The following is a 14,562-nucleotide window of genomic DNA, read 5'->3' on the forward strand; positions in this document are numbered from 1 at the left end:
CTTTCTGTTGATCTGAGCTCTGAGGAAATTTATGGCTTTGTTGGTTTATAAAGCCCACAAATTTTTTCTTCATGGATGACAAATCACTTCCATCTTAGTGTACTATAGCAGAAAGAGTCCTGCATTTGGGGTCTGAGAATCTGGGTGTGAGCCTTAGCTTTAATGTTAACATGTATTATCTTGGGCTAGTCTTGATTTCACAAACTCTCATAATCTGAAGGGACATTATAAGCCATGTAATCCAGCCCAAACTTGAATTCTAATACCCTCTGCACCATACCATATGAATGATCATCTAGCTTTTGGAAAAGGAGGCAACAACTGTCTCACAGGATAGCCATGCAACTTTGGGATACTCTTTAATTAGTCTTTCCTTACATCAATCTTAAATTTCTCTTTTTTATAATTTCTACCCATCATCAATATTTTGAATCTGAATTATAATCCTCTATACAACATTTCAGCCTTTATTTGGGGACTTCTAGAAGGAGAAACCATTACCTCCCAAAATAGGCTGTTCAACTTTGAGATCTTTCTAAGGCAATATTCCTTTATATAATGTTTAAACCTCCTTTATGGAAATTTGTACCCATTGTCAATATTGCTAATTCTAGCTTAATAGCACCTCTTTATAATCTTTTTTTTGGGGGGGGGTTAGAATTGTCCTAGATGGATAGCTTTAAAAATACATATTTTTTGACAAGCAGGATGATTTCAAAAAGGCTGGAGAGACTTACATGAACTGATGCTGAGTGAAATGAGCAGAACCAGGAGATCATTATATACTTCAACAACAATACTATATGAGGATCAATTTTGATGGATGTGGCCATCTTCAACAATGAGATGAACCAAATTAGTTCCAATAGAGCAGTAATGAACTGAACCAACTACACCCAGCAAAAGAACTCTGGGAGATGACTATGAACCACTACATAGAATTCCCAATCCCTCTATTTTTGTCCGCCTGCATTTTTGATTTCCTTCACAGGCTAATTGTACCCTATTTCAAAGTCTGATTCTTTTTGTACAGCAAAATAACTGTTTGGACATGTATATATATATTGTATTTAATTTATACTTTAACATATTTAACATGTATTAGTCAACCTGCCATCTGGGGGAAGGGATGGGGGGGAAGGAGGGGAAAAGTTGGAATAAAAGGTTTTGCAATTGTCAATGCTGAAAAATTACCTTTGCATATATCTTGTGAATAAAATGCTATAATAATTTTAAAAAATACATATTTTTTAAAGGGAAAGGGAAAAGAATAAGAGGAAAAAAATGAGCAAAGCTGACCAATACATTGAAAAAAATTTGACCACATATGCAGCATCTTACCTTGTATCTTATATCTTTTCATATGCCTTCTTTGGAGCAACTCTTTTTCTTTAAATTTTGCAACATTTAGTCTTCATTATTTTGTGGTTGCTATTCTTTCCTTTTACATTGTTGAGGTCATTTTGAACAAAATCTTCCTAGTTCTTCTTAATTGAATTGTATCAGTTCAGCAACAGCTTTCCACACTTTTCTATATTCATCATATTCCAAATTTCTTACAACAAAGCAGTATTATGTTTTATTCATTTGCTATAATTTGTTTAGATATTCCCCAACCAATGGGCACCCCAACTGGACACTGTTTCCAGTTCTTTTCCATCAATATTTTGGTGTATATGGAGCCTTTCTTTTTACCAATGACTTTTTGGATAGGTATAAGTCTAACAAGGGAATCAGAATAAAAGAAAATGAATAGTTTAAACACTTTATTAGCATAATTCCAAATTGTTTCCAGAATTATTGTGCTAACTCCCAGTTCCAACAATGATGTATTAGTATCCTGGTCTTATCACAACAACCTCCTAGATGGACCATTTCCCCCTTTTTTCTCAGGAGGGGTGACTTTTAATAATTTTCAAACAAACCTTATCAGTGTAATAACATGTACATTTCATTCAATCTAGCTCTGTCTTCTATCTTGTCCTGACATATAAACAAGTCAGAGGGAGGTAAAGTGATTTTTTTTCCATTTGGAAAAACAACAGATTTTGCTTTCCCCACAAAAGATACACCTCAACTTTTTTTACTAATTTAATTTAGAACTCACACAATATCCCAGGGAGATCAACAAGCAAAATAATAGTGCTCCCTTCTTGATTTAAAATTCCTTTTAAAATGTATCGGATTCATTCAGTCTCCAGAGACAGTTCCCAATCTTTGAGCCTCACAGTGTTTGCTTTATAACTTTCCTGATAAAAGGTAATTTCAGATGGTGTATGATAATCTTATTTGTGTTACCCACAGGGCTATTGTGAGATAAATATGCTATTAAAATTTTTTTTTAAAATATGAAATGCTTCATGAATTTGCTAGTCATCCTTATGCTGGGACTATGCTATGTTTGTATCATTTCAGATTTATTGTATGTGCTGCTGAAGCGAACACAGAGGTGCATGCTGTAGAATACAGTAGAAGGTGACTCCTGATTAAAAAAAAAAAAAGACAGGGCCCAGAAGACCTTATTTCTCTAATGGTACTTCATTAACTTAACCTCTTATTTCTCACTTGGCAAATGAAGGGGTATAATCCCCAAGATCCTACCCAGCTCTAGCAGTAATAATTCTACTTAGCTTGCTTCTTTTGAAGTCACAGTCTCAGGATATTTTAGATGAGGTGGTGGTAGGGAGGCTTGGGATGAGTGGATGTGGGATAGGGCACTATGTGTATGAGAAGGTTTGGTGGGAGTGGAAGCAGGGAAAACAATCCTCTTCTCCATGTTTACTAGTAAGTGAATTATTTTGTTCAATGGCCCAAACAAATTTATCTGAGAGGTATAGGAAGACTCATTCAAGTGACCCATGTTTATAAGTCAAGTTCAGGAGTCTTCACTAGGACTTTAGAGTATTTTGAAATCTGCTTGTCAAGAGCACCTATCTCTGGGGTAAATTCGATGAAGCCCTCTTTGGACCTGGGCTCAGCCAACTTGGGGTTATCATCTCTAATTCCTTAATAAATTCTGCTCTGACATAATCTCGTCTATCTGCATTCCTGGTGATCCATTTTTCTTTTTCTTTCATTCTTTTTTAAAATAGCATTTTATTTTTCCAAACACATATAAAGATAGTTTTCAACATTCATTTTTGTAAGACTTTGTGTTCCATTATGCCCAAAGGACCATCTAACTGTGCATACCTTTTGATCTCGCAATGAATCTCCTGGATCTGATATTAAGAAATCATCAGCAGGCTGATTTCAGAGAGGCCTGAAGAGACTTACATGAACTGATACTGAGTGAAATGAGTAGAACCAAGAGAACATTTTACACAACAGCAAGATTAGGTAATGATCAACTGTGATGGACTTGGCTCTTTTCAACAATGAGATGATTCAGTCCAGTTCAACCTTGTGATGGATCATTGACTTGTGATGGAGAATCATCTGCAGCCATAGAGAGGATTATGGGGACTGACTGTGGATCACAATATAGTAATTTCACCTTTGTTGTTGTTGTTGTTGTTGTTTGCTTACTTATTTTTTTTTTCCTTTCTCATTTTCCCCTTTTGATCTGATTTTTTTTGTGTGTAGCATAATAAATGTGAAAATATATTTAGAAAAATTGCACATTTAAAAAGCCAAACTATCATAAAAATAGGAAATTAAAAAAAGACTTTGTGTTCCAAATTTTTCTCCTTCCCTCTTTTACCTCCCCTTCCCCAAGATAGCAAGCAGTCTGATATAGATTAAATATATGCAATTCTCCTAAACTTATTTCCATATTCGTCATGCTGTGCAAAAAAAAAAAAAGAAGAAGGAAAAAACACAAAAAAGAAAAGGATGAATAAACAAACAAACAAAGGAGAAAAAATACTAAGCTTTGATCTACATTCATTCTCCTTAGTTGTCTCTGGATGTAGATGGCATTTTCCTTCCCAAGTCTATTGGAATTGCCTTTAATCACCATATTGCTGAGAAGGCCAAATCCAGCACAATTAATTATTCCATAATAGTGTTATTACCATGCACAATGTCCTCTTGGTTCTGCTCACTGCATTAGTTCATATAAGTCTTTTTCAGGATTTTCTGAAATCATCCTGCTCATCATTTCTTATAGGACAATAATATTCCATTACATTCATATACAATAACTTATTCAGCCATTCCCCCATTGATGGGCATCTACTCAATTTCCAATTCCTTGACCCTACAAAAAAGGTTACTATAGATATTTTTGTATATTTGGGTCCTTTCCCTTTTTTATGATCTTTTTGGGACACAAATTTAGTAGCACAACTTCTGGGTAACCTACTCTTCAATGTTCTCTTACTTTGCTAAAATGTGATCCCTAAAAGTAAATGCAATATTCAATATGTGGCCTAATTAGGGCCAAATATAGTAGGGCTATATTTCTAGACTCTTGGAAAATACAGCCTAAGTTCCCATCAGGTATTCTGGCTACAATGTCAGACTGTTGATATATATGTTGAGAAAGAGACCATAGTCCTAAAGTCTCAAGATCATTGCCAGGTGAAGTGCAATCTATTTAGCCATGTCTATAATATCTTATATTTAAGTAGATCTTTTGGACAAGTAGAGAGCTTTATATTAATTCCTACAAAATAAATTTTATCCTTAAAATAGACAAAGTATTTTTTTATTTCTATTATGTGAAAGTATTTGAAAACATAAATTAACTTAAGGTATACAGAGTGCTATCCATACATTATCTAATTTGAACTTCATAACAACCCTATGAGTTGTCTTCAGCTTACAGATAATGAAACTGAGGGCTAGGAGGATGGGACTTGCCCACAGTCATAAAGCAAATCACTCTTAGAGACAGGATTTGACCACAGAGTTCTGTTGACTTCAGGTACTTTCATCAGGCCTTCACTCTAAGCCTTTCCACCATTATCACATTTCCTCTCATTAAGAAGCTAACAAGGAGGATGAGGATGAGGAAGAGGAGATGAAGGAAAATTACAAAAATATGTAAAAACAAACAAACAAACTATTATCATCATTCTAATTCTAGCAGCAACCTCCCTTGGAAAATAAAAGCTCAAACTTCAAATTTTTTTCTAAATCCTTTATGTTCATAGTACAACTCTCTCACTTTATAGTCAATCCCAAAAGTGACCTGCTCAAGATCACATAAGGGAATGGGAAGCTTTGTGGCACAGTTGATAGAATGCTGGCCCTAGAGTAAGAAAGATTCATCTTCCTGCTTTTAAATCTGGTCTCAGACACTTATCTGTGTCTGAGCTATGTGACCCTGGGCAAGTCACTCAGCCCCATTTACCTCAATTTTCTCATCTGTAAAATGAGCTGAAGTAGGAAACCATACCAGTATCTTTGCTAAGAAAACCCCAAATGGGATCATGAAGGATTGAACATGACTGAAATGACTGAACAATAAAAACATAAGGTACTAAGAGGATGTGAACACAGGTCCATGGATTCCAAATACAGCAAAGAAATGGAATTTTAGAGATATGGCTTGGTGATAGTCACATTCAACTCTTTCCACTATATTTCATTGTCTCTTAGTATAAAGCAAACAAAATGATAGTTCATCAAACATAGATTGTTAGAGCATGAAGAGCTCTCCAGCCAGCCTCGCATTTTATAAAACATCAAATCATCTCATTTAGAGCCTCTTATTTTACAGATGTGGAAACTGAAGCTCCAAGAAATAAATGACTTGTACAAGTTCACATAGTTTGTAAATAGCGATCATAGTGAATCTATGGTGAGCTTTCTTTCTTTTTTCTTTTTTCAAAACTGTACTTTCAAAAGTCTATTCTATTTAGTTTTTGGTTCCAAACTCTCTCCTTCTCACCTCCAACACCTCCCACTTATTGAGGAAGTAAGAAAAACAAAATCCAATACAAATACATACAGTCAAGCAAAACAATGGGCGATGTCCCAAAGTGCAATGGACTATTTCTAATGTAATGGACTCTGATCTCCAAGCAAAGGCGAGGTTATATCCATTGTGTCTAGCATGCTGCTGGTGATAAATTAGAAATTCCTATGATATTTGGGCCCTACCTTATTGGGAAACTAATTTTTCCCTATATGAAATTGCATACGTTGTTACAATCTGTCCAGCATTGAATTATTAGAGCATCAGTTGGAGGTGATGATTACACCCTTCTCATTTACCTCATTCCCTGAAACTCAGGGAGTCTGGACAACACTAAGAGGGATCAATAGCACACTTCTGGTATTGCTTTTGCGTTTGAAAGAGCAGTACACTGATCCTTGTCCAGGCTTTGGCTTAGGATCTTGGTGGTTAGTTAGTGTTCCCTCTAATGGATATAAAAAGAATATATCAAAGTAAGGCTGACTTAATAGGATTTAGAACTATAAGAGACTTTACGAGAGATGAGCTGCGAATACTTTTATTTTATTTATGAGGTTATTAGAGTTTTTATTAAATTGGGATTGAAATAATATGCTTAGACTTCAAATTCTGTCCCTTCATGTTCTGGGCCAGGCCTAATTCAGGTTGGTTTGTTAATTCAGGAGTGTAAATGGAACACAACTAGACATTTGTGGATCATAAAATATTTATCAAAGAAAAAAAGTTTTTGGTGTTGTTGTTCAGTTGTTTTTCAATTATGTCCAACTCTTCATGACCCCATTTGGGCTTTTCTTGGCAAAGATGCTAGAGTGAAATGCCATTTCCTTTTCTATCTCATTTTACAGATAAGAAACTAAGGCATACAGGTCCAATGATCTTGTGACAGAGAGAGCCATCTGCATCTAGAGAGAGGACTGTGGGGACTGAATGTGGATCACAACATAATATTTTCACATTTTTATTATTGTTAGCTTGCATTTGTTTTCTTTCACATTTTTTTTTCCTTTTTGATCTGATTTTTCTTGTGCAGCATGATAATTGTGGATATGTATAGAAAAATTGCACATGTTTAACATTGGATTACTTGCTGTCTAGGGGAGGAGGTGGGAAGAAGGGAAGGAAAAAAATTGGAACACAAGTTTTGCAAAAGTGAATGTTAAAATTATCTCTGTATATGTTTTGAAAATAAAAAAAGGTCTTTAATAAAAAAAAGAAATTGAGGCATATAGGGTTAATTAAGTATCTAAGGCTAGATTTGAACTAAGGAAGATGAGTTATCCTGATTCAGAATCAGTACTTTATCCTCTGTACCACCTAGTTGCCTGCTACTCAAAGAAAGAAAAGTCTGCTTAACCATAAAAATAACAGGAAAGGACATAATACCAATCCATGTAGATTTCTGCTTTTTCTACACCTATCTTCCACACTTATAGTAGCAACATCCAATAAGAAAGATACATGTTTACCCAAACAGAAGTGGGAATTCTGTTTAAAACATATACTTCATTAACAAATTGTATCCCAAGTTACAGAATTGCTACTTTATTCATAACAGGCTATATTTTTAAAAAAATCACAAAATGCAAGTGTGCATAATAAGATGATATAGCATTCTCATACTATGTAGGCACAGAAGTGAATGAATGTAGAGTACAAAGAACCTAAAGATGTTCATTCTCAAGCTATCACTCAGAATTATCCCTACACTGAATATGAAAGATATATGCATAGTTATTGTAAAGAAATTTATAGTAAATATAATTATATTCTGTTTTTAATATATCATTAGGAATTATTTGTGTGATTAGTATCTATATTGGACAGACACTGACAGGGTTTTTGTCTATCAATATCATTTTATTTTCTGAAATTCACTACAATAGAAATTTAAAAATAAACACTTAATACCATCTAGAACAAGTGTGGAGAACTTTTTTCCACCAAGGGTCATTTGGATATTTATAACATCATTTGTTATACATACAAAATTATTAACCTACAATTCAAGCAAAAATATATATAACATAGTCAGGTCTTGGACCTCTTCTGGATATATGTATATGTGTATGTATGTGTGTGTGTATATATATATATATATATATATATATATATATATATATATATATATATATATGTCACAGTGGGTATAGAGATGGACTAGATTCAGGAAAACGTAAGTTCAAATCCATCCTCAGACATTTATTACTTGTATGATCCTGGGAAAATCTCTTAGTTCTGGCCACTTCCATTTCATCATCCATAAAATGGGGACCATAATATATCTACTTCTTAGGTGAATAGCTTGTGAAGATGAGGAAATATTTGTAAAGTGCATCGTAAACCTTAATGTGATATAATGAACAGTAGTTTTGTGTTCTCCTTGAACCTGAATATTGTCTACCCACATAGACCAACTTGACTTTTCTCATCTGAGCTAGAATCTGAGCTTCTTTTTATCTCCTCATATGGAGAAGAAGAGCACCTACAATTTGAATCCCAGATCTGCTGGTAGGTAGCATATGATCCAGGTAAGACTCTGTGCTTCTCTAGATATCCAAAATCTGCTCTAATTCAATAATTTATTGAATATATCTTAGGCACTTTGCTAGGGCCTTCTAATACAAAGATAAAATGAAAAAAGTCTTGGCTCAAGGAACTTATACTCGGGGTGCAGATGAGGAGACAATGCATCTACTCATGCATATGTATATGTGTCTCTTTTTTGATATATGTATATGCATATATGCACATACATATATACACATATATAGCCATGCATATACATATAGATACACACCTATATACATATTATGTAGATACACAAATATACCTACACAAGCACACGTACCCATTACATGCATATACATATTTGAATGTATGGAGTGAAGTAGGGAATGAAGGGAAGAAATGGGGACCATGGTGCAAGCCAAAACACAAAATAACACCCACATGTGATATGAACAGCTTAATTTTCAAGGTTAATTATAGGAAAGATCACACATAATCACACCATCTGAGGTGATAATGTAGCAGTTTACAGTTGTTTCTTCTCTTGTTCTCCATTCACATTGAGAATTAAACAGCCTCTCTCCCATATGCTATACTGACATCTATACACACACACATTCACACACACACACTCACTCCCATACACATATACACACTCACATACATACATCTAGTATACATAGTCCTCAGCTTATTATATACCTAAAGATAGCAACAAAAATATCTGGAAGGAAAAGAAAGGATAAAAAATGAAAGAGAAAGGAAAGAGAATTAAAGAAAGTACAGAGAATAAAATGAGAGAGAAAAAATAAAAAGAGAGAGGTAATGAGAAAGAGACAGAGATAGAGATGGAGAGGGAGAAAGACAGACAGAGACAGCAAGAAAAAGAGAGGCAGAGACAGTGAGACAGAGAGAAAGACAGGCAGAAAGACAAACAGACAGAAATAGGGAGAAAAAGTGAATCATACAGCTATCTAGCATAGAACCTTATAAATACCATATACAAATATTTGTCAAGCAAATAAATATAACACATGCCATATCCAGGTCAATAATGAAGAATTTCAGCCTCTTTCTTACCACTGATCCTGGCATATTAACTCACCTTATCTGGCCCAGAACCAAGTTCATTGCATCATCCCTGCCATTGTCTATTCCTAATAATGCTTTTTAAAAATTCATTAATTCATGCATTCATTCTATCTCCCACATTCTAACTTTCAAATACAAATGATTTAATATTCTATTTCTAGGAGTGATTGTGTATCTTATTTAAAAAAAATTATTATGCATTCTATTTGCAGTATATGGCAGTAATTTTTGAAAGATTTATATTTGCATTATTGAGTTAGAATTTCCATATGTTTGGTAGTTCCTAGTAAATTTCTCTCTTTCTGGAGAAAAACAACAAAGAATGGGACCAAAGCTGTAATTTAAAATATAGGAAATTCCTGATGAATAAACTTCCTCAACCAATGCATGTTAGTTCCTTCTCAATAACTTATCAAATCTTTCTTCAGATACTAGCAGTGTGACCCTGGGCAAGTAACTTAACCCTATAAAATGAGAATAATAAGAGGACCTTGGTGCAATGAGATGGTGCAGTGGATAGAGTGCTGGACTTGGAGTCAGGAGGACTCTTCTTTCTGAGCTCAAATCCAGCCTCAGATACTTATTACCAGTGTAATCCTGAGTAAGTCACTTGTTTGCATCATTTTATTTACTAATAAAATGAGTCAGAAAAAGAAATGGGAAACAACTTGAGGATCTTTGCCAAGAAAACACCAAATGGGATCATGAAGAATCAGATTGAACAATAGTAGCACTGAGAAGTGACCTGCCCAGTATCACATAGCCAGTATGTGTAAGAGATGGAACTTGAATCAGGGAGTCTGGACTTGAGACTAGTTCTTTATATTATCTAGGCCACACTGTCTTTCCCAAGACTTTTGGGACACCCAATATTTATAGGGAAAACACTTTGCCTCTTTGGCCTCAGTTTCTTTTTATATAAAACTAAAAAATAAAACAAAAAAATACTTGTACTTATTGTGTTTAGGATTGCAGTGAGGAACCAGTGATACAGAGATATAAAGCATTTTGTAACTTCATATAAATAATAATCTATTATTAATATTATTATTCCTCTCTTAAAATCCTCTTCCAAAATGCTTTGGGGGTAGTCTTAAAGTTTATTCCAATAGAACATAAGTTCTAGCAATTTCTGCCAAATTGGAGAATAGTCTGTAAACATACATGACTTGGATCAATCTAATTAAGTTCAGAAAGACTTATCTCTAGCAGAATGACTTCTAAAGGATTTTTTTTTTCAGCTCATATACCTCAGCATAGTGTCTGGCATATAGTAGGTGCTTAATACATGCTTATTGACTACTGACAATCTATAATTACATGTGCACCATTTTTCTAAATCTCAAAAAGATCTTCACTGGTAAAACACTCTCAGCTCTGCAATCCCCATTACTATTATTCTGGACAGTTGACACACTCTTTTATATGTCACTCTCCTCTACAGACACATCTCCTATTCTCAAGAACAAACTTTCTAAACTACTGTTTCTTACAATTTTACATGATGGGTAGAGATGAGATGTTTTTTCTTCTCATAGATGTTGTGGAGGAAGTTGTTATGGTTATACTTGACAGAAAGGAAAATGCTTCATTTGCTCCAAGCAAGACCCAGAATTTTTATATTCTTCCAAATAGAGTGATAATTAATGATTTAGGCACCATGGGCAAGCAGGACAAAAAGGTAAACTTAAAATAAAAAAAATTAAATCAATTAATCAACAAGCATTTATTAAGTGCTTACTAATTCAATAGAGAAGAACCTGGGGAGAAGTTCTGGGACACTGAACCCCATGAGGAAGTCAGAGACCTTAGAACATCTGCCCTGTTGGCAGAGACAATGGAACATGGCAAAGTCACTTCTGAAGAGATTAGTATAGTTGTTGGTTGGTATGAAGAACAAGAAGGGTTAGGTCAGAGAGCTTATTTTGGTAAAGCTATTTGGGGGAAAGTGTAGGGCAGGGATCCTCAAACTTTTTAAATAGGGCCCAGTTCACTGTCCCTCAGACTGTTGGAGGGCCGGAGTATAGTAAAAACAAAAACTTTGTTTTGTGTTTCTTTAAATAAACTTCATAGCCCTGGGTAAGGGGGATAAACATCTTCAGCTGCTGCCCGCCGGCTGTAGTTTGAGGACCCCTGAAGGGAATACAATTATTTCTTCCAAGGTTTTCAACTTGGAGTCCATGAAATTTTTTTAAAAAGTGTTTTGATAAATATTTCAATATAATTGTTGTCCTTTTTAATCCTATATATTTTTAAGTATGTCAAAATTTTTTTTTCCCTGAGGAGTCTATTCTTTCAGAAGATTGGCAAAGGGATCCGTGATCCAAATAAATTAAAAACTCTTTCTCTAATAGATATTTAATCTCATGAATTTGACTTTTAATAAACTTCCTTTTTTAACTACTTTTGATAACTTGGCACAAACTTCAGTTTTCTCAATACTGCTAAACTCATGCAAATACTGGTAGCATCCTCTAAATTTTGGAGTACTAGAACATTTTTGTTTCTAGTGCCATGCACTTTAGGAGTTGGATTGAAAAAAGTTTATTCTGATGGCAAATAGCTGGGATTTAATGCATTGTAATAAATGAAGTTGCCATCTTCTATGTCCTGCTGATCTCAATGGGAAGTAGAAAGGAAGCTTTGTAGCATGCTTTGGACTTGTCAATTGTTAATGGGTTAAAGATAAATGTGTATATGTTGATAAACTGTGTTTCCCTGATAATAAGACCTATCCCAAAAATAAGCCCTCTCCTTACTGTGTAAGATTCCTCTAAAATAAGCCCTCCCCCCAAAATAAGCCCTATTGAGATTGCTACTGTAGTGAAGGTGATCCCCTGCGCTACACGCTACATTACAGCACTCTCTGTATGCACCATTCCCCTCCCCTCCCCCCCCCCGCCTTCCCGGTAAAACGCATGCCACACTCTCAGCTGCATCCAATCAGAGCTGCAGCAGTGAGCGCAACATACTGTTCTTCCTTTTTTTTTTTTTTTTAAATAACTTTTTATTGATAGAACCCATGCCAGGGTAATTTTTTTTACAGCATTATCCCTTGCATTCACTTCTGTTCCGATTTTTCCCCTCCCTCCCTCCACCCCTCCCCCAGATGGCAAGCAGTCCTTTACATGTTGAATAGGTTACAGTATATCCTAGATACAATATATGTGTGCAGAACCAAACAGTTTTCTTGTTGCACAAGAAGAATTGGATTCAGAAGGTATAAATAACCCGGGAAGAAAAACAAAAATGCAAGCAATTTATATTCATTTCCCAGTGTTCTTTCTTTGGGTGTAGTTGCTTCTGTCCATCTTTGATCTATTGAAACTGAATTAGCTCTCTTTATCGAAGAGGTCCACTTCCATCAGAATGCATACTCAAACAGTATCATTCTTGAGGTATATAATGATCTCCTGGTTCTGCTCATTTCACTTAGCATCAGTTCATGTAAGTCTCGCCAGTCCTCTCTGTATTCATCCCGCTGGTCATTCCTTACAGAACAATAATATTCCATAGCGTTCATATACCACAATTTACTCAACCATTCTCCAATTGATGGGCATCCATTCATTTTCCAGCTTCTAGCCACTACAAACAGGGCTGCCACAAACATTTTGGCACATACAGGTCCCTTTCCCTTCTTTAGTATCTCTTTGGGGTATAAGCCCAGTAGAAACACTGCTGGATCAAAGCATCCTTTTCTTCCCCAGTGATTTGCTTGCTGGCACCATTGAGAGCAGTGCCGCAGAGGAGAGCTGAGGCAGGACAACATAAAAACCTGGTATGTAAGCAGGAGTGAGGGGGCCTGATGGGGGATAAAAGAAGAACTTAGCCAGCACTCACTGCGCTAAAGAAATGAAGAACTTCCTTGCAGTGAGAAGAATAGATCAAGTAATGATTCCTGCAGGAATGACTGCCTATCTCCACACCCTTGATATTGCAATAAACAAGCCATTCAAGGACCATTTGCACATGGAAGTCAATGACTACATTGAAAATAGAATGGAAAGAAATCAGCATGGAAACTTTGTGAAGCCCTGTCTGCAAGAAGTCGTGACTTGGGTGAAGAAGTCATGGATAAAATTACTGACAGTTGTGTCGCCAAGGCACTAAGAGCAGGTTACCTGGACAAGACATGTTCATTTAAAGAGAGCTATATTGCTGGACATGACAGATTGGGTCCACTTCTTCTGAAGGAAATAGAGGCGCAAGACATCCAGGACGGAATTCAGGATATGGACACTTATGACGATGTTGTTGAAGAAGATGTCATGATCATTATTGAATAAAGGTACTTTTTTTGGTTCACATTTACCTGTTTATTAAAATTGCTGTTAATGTTCATTTAAAATAATTCCCTCCCCTGAAAATAAGCCCTCTGGTGTTTTTCTGTCCAAAAAATTAATAAGACAGTGTCTTATTATCGGGGAAACACGGTATATGTGGGATGGGTGCTAGACTCCTTTCTCCAAATTAACTAATCAGAGCCATCTTCAGATACAAAGAGAATTTAATTAGTCCCTGCAGGGAGAGGCCCTCCCTCTCTGGGAGACATCTCAGCTCTCAATATGTACTTGATTTGGCAAGATAGATATAGTAAAGCTGGTTAAATAGGAAAGACCCGTCTTTTCGTTGGATGGACTAAAAAGGAAGTAACCATTGGTGAGCAATGGTCACCAATGTTCTCTGCTTCCTATGGGTCATGTTACTTCCTGAAGCTTAGACTTAGTTTTTTGACCTTTCTTGTCTCAGAGACCTCTGGTCTTGAGATCATATGACTTCCTGCAGCCTGAGCCTAAGGCCTGGCTTTCTGGCCCTGTAGATCTCTGGGAATAAAGATCACATGATTTAGGCCTAAGGTCTAACCTACTCCATCAAAAACTTTTGGAGAAAACTTCACCTGGTCTCATTCATATATTTGCTATATATATACATATATATGCATATATATAACACATATATATATGTATACATACACACATACATATATAGTTATATATATTCACATATACACATCCAAACATGCAGACATAGGGTACACATGTATATGTGTTTATAGGTATTAATACAGGTAATATACTTGTGTGTGTGTGTGT

The 14,562-nt window shown here is 35.4% G+C and overlaps 1 protein-coding gene and 1 non-coding gene across 3 annotated transcripts in view; both read right to left on the reverse strand.

Moving 5' to 3' along the window:
- ASAP1 (ArfGAP with SH3 domain, ankyrin repeat and PH domain 1) overlaps positions 1-14,562 on the reverse strand; it is a 594,911-nt gene that overhangs the window by 566,893 nt on the left and 13,456 nt on the right. The gene's annotated exons all lie outside the window — the stretch shown is intronic.
- On the reverse strand, positions 2,343-2,445 carry LOC127546046 (U6 spliceosomal RNA). The gene has a single exon (XR_007949913.1). It is a non-coding gene; the product is annotated as a U6 spliceosomal RNA (small nuclear RNA).

This window comes from Antechinus flavipes, chromosome 1 (assembly GCF_016432865.1).
Source record: "Antechinus flavipes isolate AdamAnt ecotype Samford, QLD, Australia chromosome 1, AdamAnt_v2, whole genome shotgun sequence".
NCBI classification, from domain to species: domain Eukaryota; kingdom Metazoa; phylum Chordata; class Mammalia; order Dasyuromorphia; family Dasyuridae; genus Antechinus; species Antechinus flavipes.